Source organism: Oncorhynchus keta, chromosome 8 (assembly GCF_023373465.1).
Source record: "Oncorhynchus keta strain PuntledgeMale-10-30-2019 chromosome 8, Oket_V2, whole genome shotgun sequence".
NCBI classification, from domain to species: Eukaryota; Metazoa; Chordata; class Actinopteri; order Salmoniformes; family Salmonidae; genus Oncorhynchus; species Oncorhynchus keta.
In genome coordinates this window covers 38,845,586-38,851,976 of record NC_068428.1, presented here as the reverse complement: position 1 = coordinate 38,851,976, position 6,391 = coordinate 38,845,586, and positions in this window count along the sequence as shown.

The window sequence follows — 6,391 nt, the reverse complement described above, 5'->3', positions numbered from 1 at the left end:
TAGGAGGATGAGAACAGAGGAGAGAGTCAGCTTTGGCAGAGGGGAAAGCCTCCGTGACAAAGAGGAGAGCGGTTTCATTTGATTGAGCCACCTTGAAGCCTTACTGGTTAGGGTCAAGATAGTTTTGAGAGAGATAATGAGAGAGTTGGTCATAGACAGCACACTCAAGTATTTTGGAAAGAAAGAAAGAAGGAAACTGGACTTTTTTTAAGTCTGAGGGGTTGAGTGTTGGTTTCTTAAGGAGGGGAGCGACTCTGGGCATCTTTAAGTCAGAGAGGACGCATCCAGTGGTCAGGAATGAGTTTACGAGGGAAGTGAGGGATGGGGGGGAAGGTCTCCAGAGATTGTCTGAAGGGGGGAATGGGAGAAGGTCTCCAGAGATGGTCTGGAGGGGAGAAGGTCTCCAGAGATGGTCTGGAGGGGGGAATTTTGAGAAGGTCTCCAGAGATGGTCTGGAGGGGGGAATGGGAGAAGGTCTCCAGAGATGGTCTGGAGGGGGAATGGGAGAAGGTCTCCAGAGATGGTCTGGAGGGGGGAATGGGAGAAGGTCTCCAGATATCATTAGTTTAGGACCAACCACAATTAATTGACTGGTTGATTGTTTGGTCATTAAGCAGTTGGTCGACCTAGATTGTTTTAGTTGACTGGTTGATTGTTTGGTCATTGAGCAGTTGGTCGACCTAGATTGTTTTAGTTGACTGGTTGATTGTTTGGTCATTAAGCAGTTGGTCGACCTAGATTGTTTTAGTTTACTGGTTGATTGTTTGGTCATTGAGCTGTTGGTCGACCTAGATTGTTTTAGTTGACTGGTTGATTGTTTGGTCATTAAGCAGTTGGTCGACCTAGATTGTTTTAGTTGACTGGTTGATTGTTTGGTCATTGAGCAGTTGGTCGACCTAGATTGTTTTAGTTGACTGGTTGATTGTTTGGTCATTAAGCAGTTGGTCGACCTAGATTGTTTTAGTTTACTGGTTGATTGTTTGGTCATTAAGCAGTTGGTCGACCTAGATTGTTTTAGTTTACTGGTTGATTGTTTGGTCATTAAGCAGTTGGTCGACCTAGATTGTTTTAGTTGAGCAGTAACAAATATACAGTTCTGGAAAAAATGAAGAGACCACTGCAACATTATTGGTTTCTCTGGTTTTACTATTTATAGGTGTTTGGGTAAAATTAACATTTTTGTTTTATTCTATAAACTACTGCTAACATTTCTCACAAATTCCAAATAAAAAGATTGTCATTTAGGGCATTTATTTTCAGAAAATGACAATTGGTCAAAATAACAAAAAATAAATGGTGTTGTCAGACCTCGAATAATGTCAAGAAAATAAGTTACTATTCATTTTCAAACAACACAGTACTAATGTTTTAACTTAGGAAGAGTTCAGAAATCAATATTTGGTGGAATAACCCTGATTTACAATCACAGCTTTCATGTGTCTTGGCATGCTCTCCACCAGTCTTCCACATTGATGTTGGGTGACTTTAAGTCACTCCTGGCACAAAAATTCAAGCAGCTCAGCTTTGTTTGATGTCTTGTGACCATACATCTTACTCTTGATCACATTCCAGAGGTTTTCAATGGAGTTCAGGTCTGGAGATTGGGCTGGACATGACAGGGGCTTGATCTGGAGGTCCTCCATCCACACCTTGATTGACCTGGCTGTGTGGCATGGAGCATTGTCCTGCTGGACATACCAATTCTCAGAGTTGGGGGACATTGTCAGAGCAGAAGGAAGCAAGTTTAATTCCAGGACAACCTTGTACGTGGCTTGATTCATGTGTCCTTCACAAATACAAATCTTCCCGATTCCAGGCGTGCTGAAGCACCCCCAGATCCTCACCGATCCTCCACCAAATATCACTGTGGGTGCGAGACACTGTGGCTTGTAGGCCTCTCCAGGTCTCGCACCCACTGTGAAATTTGGTGGAGGATCGGTGATGATCTGGGGGTGCTTCAGCTTTGTACACTGCCTCAAAAGTGTCAAAAACATGCTATTGAAATGGCAGAAATCATCGATGACCCAAAAGATAAATGCTGCCTTGTCTCATTCACCTTCTTGTCACTCATCCTCAGATTTCTCCAAACCCTGTCAGCTCACATCCATCGCAGCATTACCCCATCAGATCAGACGGGATAACTTTATTAGGTCTCCGCTCACCAACAGGAAGACACAATAAAGAACAAAATAGCAGTAGTGCCTCTTCGAAACAGTTGACCTGCATGCTTTTTCTAATACTCCTGGGACCCACTGAATGGAAATCCATCCTTGAGACTTTCTCCTATGGGATACAGTATGTACTGCATTTAAACATAACAGTGGGTACACTTCTACGCAGACGACACCATTCTGTATACTTCTGGCCCTTCTTTGGACACTGTGTTAACTAACCTCCAGACGAGCTTCAATGTCATTCAACACTCCTTCCATGGCCTCCAACTGCTCTTAAATGCAAGCAAAACTAAATGCACCGATCGCTGCCCGAACCCACCCACCAGTCTAGCATCACTACTCTGGACAGTTCTGACTTAGTCCGTCACCCATGCTGCCAAATATACCCTCGTAAAACTGACTATCTTACCGATCCTTGACTTCGGCAATGTCATTTACAAAATAGCTTCCAACACTCTACTCAGAAAATTGGATGCAGTCTATCACAGTGCCATCAGTTTTGTCACCAAAGCCCCATATACTACCCACCACTGCGACCTGTATGCACTCATTGGCTGGCTCTCGCTTCATATTCGTCGCCATACCCACTGGCTCCAGGTCATTTATAAGTCTTTGCTAGGTTAAGCCCCGCCTTATCTCAGCTCACTGGTCACCATGGCAGCACCCACCTGTAGCACGCGCTCCAGCAGGTACATTTCACTGGTCACCCCCAAAGCCAACTCCTCTTTGGCCGCCTTTCCTTCCAGTTCTCTGCTGCCAATGACTGGAACGAATTGCAAAAATCACTGAAGTTTATACTGTATCTCCCTCACTAACTTTAGGCATCAGCTGTCAGAGCAGCTTATCGATTGCACCTGTACATAGCCCATCTGTAAATAGCCACCCAACTACCTCATCCTCATATTGTTATTTATTTTTTGCTACTTTGCATCTCTACTTCCACATTGATCTTCTGCACATCTATCACTCCAGTTTTTAATGGCTAAATTGTAATTATTTCGCTGCTATGGCCTATTTATTGCCTTACCTCCCTAATCGTACTACATTTGCACACACTGTATATATACTTTTCTCTGGTGTTATTGACTGTACGTTTGTTTATTCCATGTGTAACTCTGTGCTGTTTGTGTTGCACTGCTTTACTATATCTTGGTCAGGTCGCAGTTGTACATGAGAACTTGTTCTCAACTGGCCTACCTGGTTAAATAAAGGTGTTCTCATCTGGCCTACCTGGTTAAATAAAGGTGTTCTCAACTGGCCTACCTGGTTAAATAAAGGTGAAACAAAATAAATAAATAAATAAATAAACATGAGCCAATGTTTCATCATTGTAGCCTAATTATTGTAATTACGATCAATGATGTCTAAATCAAAATGACATTTTTTTATTTTTTTATTTCACCTTTATTTAACCAGGTAGGCTAGTTGAGAACAAGTTCTCATTTGCAACTGCGACCTGGCCAAGATAAAGCATAGCAGTGTGAACAGACAACACAGAGTTACACATGGAGTAAACAATTAGCAAGTCAATAACACAGTAGAAAAAAATGGGCAGTCTATATACAATGTGTGCAAAAGGCATGAGGAGGTAGGCGAATAATACAATTTTGCAGATTAACACTGGAGTGATAAATGATCAGATGGGCATGTACAGGTAGAGATATTGGTGTGCAAAAGAGCAGAAAAGTAAATAAATAAAAACAGTATAAAAACAGTATGGGAATGAGGTAGGTGAAAAAGGGTGAGCTATTTACCTATAGACTATGTACAGCTGCAGCGATCGGTTAGCTGCTCGGATAGCTGATGTTTGAAGTTGGAGAGGGAGATAAAAGTCTCCAACTTCAGCGATTTTGCAATTGTTCCAGTCACAGGCAGCAGAGTACTGGAACGAAAGGCGGCCAAATGAGGTGTTGGCTTTAGGGATGATCAGTGAGATACACCTGCTGGAGCGCGTGCTACGGATGGGTGTTGCCATCGTGACCAGTGAACTGAGATAAGGCGGAGCTTTACCTAGCATGGACTTGTAGATGACCTGGAGCCAGTGGGTCTGGCGACGAATATGTAGTGAGGGCCAGCCGACTAGAGCATACAAGTCGCAGTGGTGGGTGGTATAAGGTGCTTTAGTGACAAAACGGATGGCACTGTGGTAGACTGCATCCAGTTTGCTGAGTAGAGTGTTGGAAGCCATTTTGTAGATGACATCGCCGAAGTCGAGGATCGGTAGGATAGTCAGTTTTACTAGGGTAAGCTTGGCAGCGTGAGTGAAGGAGGCTTTGTTGCGGAATAGAAAGCCGACTCTGGATTTGATTTTTGATTGGAGATGTTTGATGTGAGTCTGGAAGGAGAGTTTGCAGTCTAGCCAGACACCTAGGTACTTATAGATGTCCACATATTCAAGGTTGGAACCATCCAGGGTGGTGATGCTAGTCGGGCATGCGGGTGCAGGCAGCGATCGGTTGAAAAGCATGCATTTGGTTTTACTCGCGTTTAAGAGCAGTTGGAGGCCACGGAAGGAGTGCTGTATGGCATTGAAGCTCGTTTGGAGGTTGGATAGCACAGTGTCCAATGACGGGCCGAAAGTATATAGAATGGTGTCGTCTGCGTAGAGGTGGATCAGGGAATCGCCCGCAGCAAGAGCAACATCATTGATATATACAGAGAAAAGAGTCGGCCCGAGAATTGAACCCTGTGGCACCCCCATAGAGACTGCCAGAGGACCGGACAGCATGCCCTCTGATTTGACACACTGAACTCTGTCTGCAAAGTAATTGGTGAACCAGGCAAGGCAGTCATCCGAAAAACCGAGGCTGTTGAGTCTGCCGATAAGAATTTGGTGATTGACAGAGTCGAAAGCCTTGGCGAGGTCGATGAAGACGGCTGCACAGTACTGTCTTTTATCGATGGCGGTTATGATATCATTTAGTACCTTGAGTGTGGCTGAGGTGCACCCGTGACCGGCTCGGAAACCAGATTGCATAGCGGAGAAGGTACGGTGGGATTCGAGATGGTCAGTGACCTGTTTGTTGACTTGGCTTTCAAGACCTTAGATAGGCAGGGCAGGATGGATATAGGTCTATAGCAGTTTGGGTCCAGGGTGTCTCCCCCTTTGAAGAGGGGATGACTGCGGCAGCTTTCAATCCTTGGGGATCTCAGACGATATGAAAGAGAGGTTGAACAGGCTGGTAATAGGGGTTGCGACAATGGTGGCAGATAGTTTCAGAAATAGCGGGTCCAGATTGTCAAGCCCAGCTGATTTGTACGGGTCCAGGTTTTGCAGCTCTTTCAGAACATCTGCTATCTGGATCTGGGTAAAGGAGAACCTGGAGAGGCTTGGGTGAGGAACTACGGGGGGGGCGGAGTTGTTGGCCGAGGTTGGAGTAGCCAGGCGGAAGGCATGGCCAGCCGTTGAGAAGTGCTTATTGAAGTTTTCGATAATCATGGATTTATCGGTGGAGACCGTGTTTCCTAGCCTCAGTGCAGTGGGCAGCTGGGAGGAGGTGCTCTTGTTCTCCATGGACTTCACAGTGTCCCAGAACTTTTTGGAGTTGGAGCTACAGGATGCAAACTTCTGCCTGAAGAAGCTGGCCTTAGCTTTCCTGACTGACTGCGTGTATTGGTTCCTGACTTCCCTGAACAGTTGCATATCACGGGGGCTATTCGATGCTATTGCAGTCCGCCACAGGATGTTTTTGTGCTGGTCGAGGGCAGTCAGGTCTGGAGTGAACCAAGGGCTGTATCTGTTCTTGGTTCTGCATTTTTTGAACGGAGCATGCTTATCTAAAATGGTGAGGAAGTTACTTTTAAAGAATGACCAGGCATCCTCAACTGACGGGATGAGGTCAATGTCCTTCCAGGATACACGGGCCAGGTCGATTAGAAAGGCCTGCTCACAGAAGTGTTTTAGGGAGCGTTTGACAGTGATGAGGGGTGGTCGTTTGACTGCGGCTCCGTGGCGGATACAGGCGATGAGGCAGTGATCGCTGAGATCCTGGTTGAAGACAGCGGAGGTATATTTGGAGGGCCAGTTGGTCAGGATGACGTCTATGTAGTCATGTAGTCATTTGTCAAACTGTTTCCGCCACATGATTCTAACAAGCCTAATTTCAATGTTTAAGAAGCTAAGTGCCCTTTCTTCACCACTCAGCACAGTAAACATTTCCCCACTCAGTCAGCAGTAGTAACCTCTATAGCAATGTGGGCAATGAAAAGGTCACCAG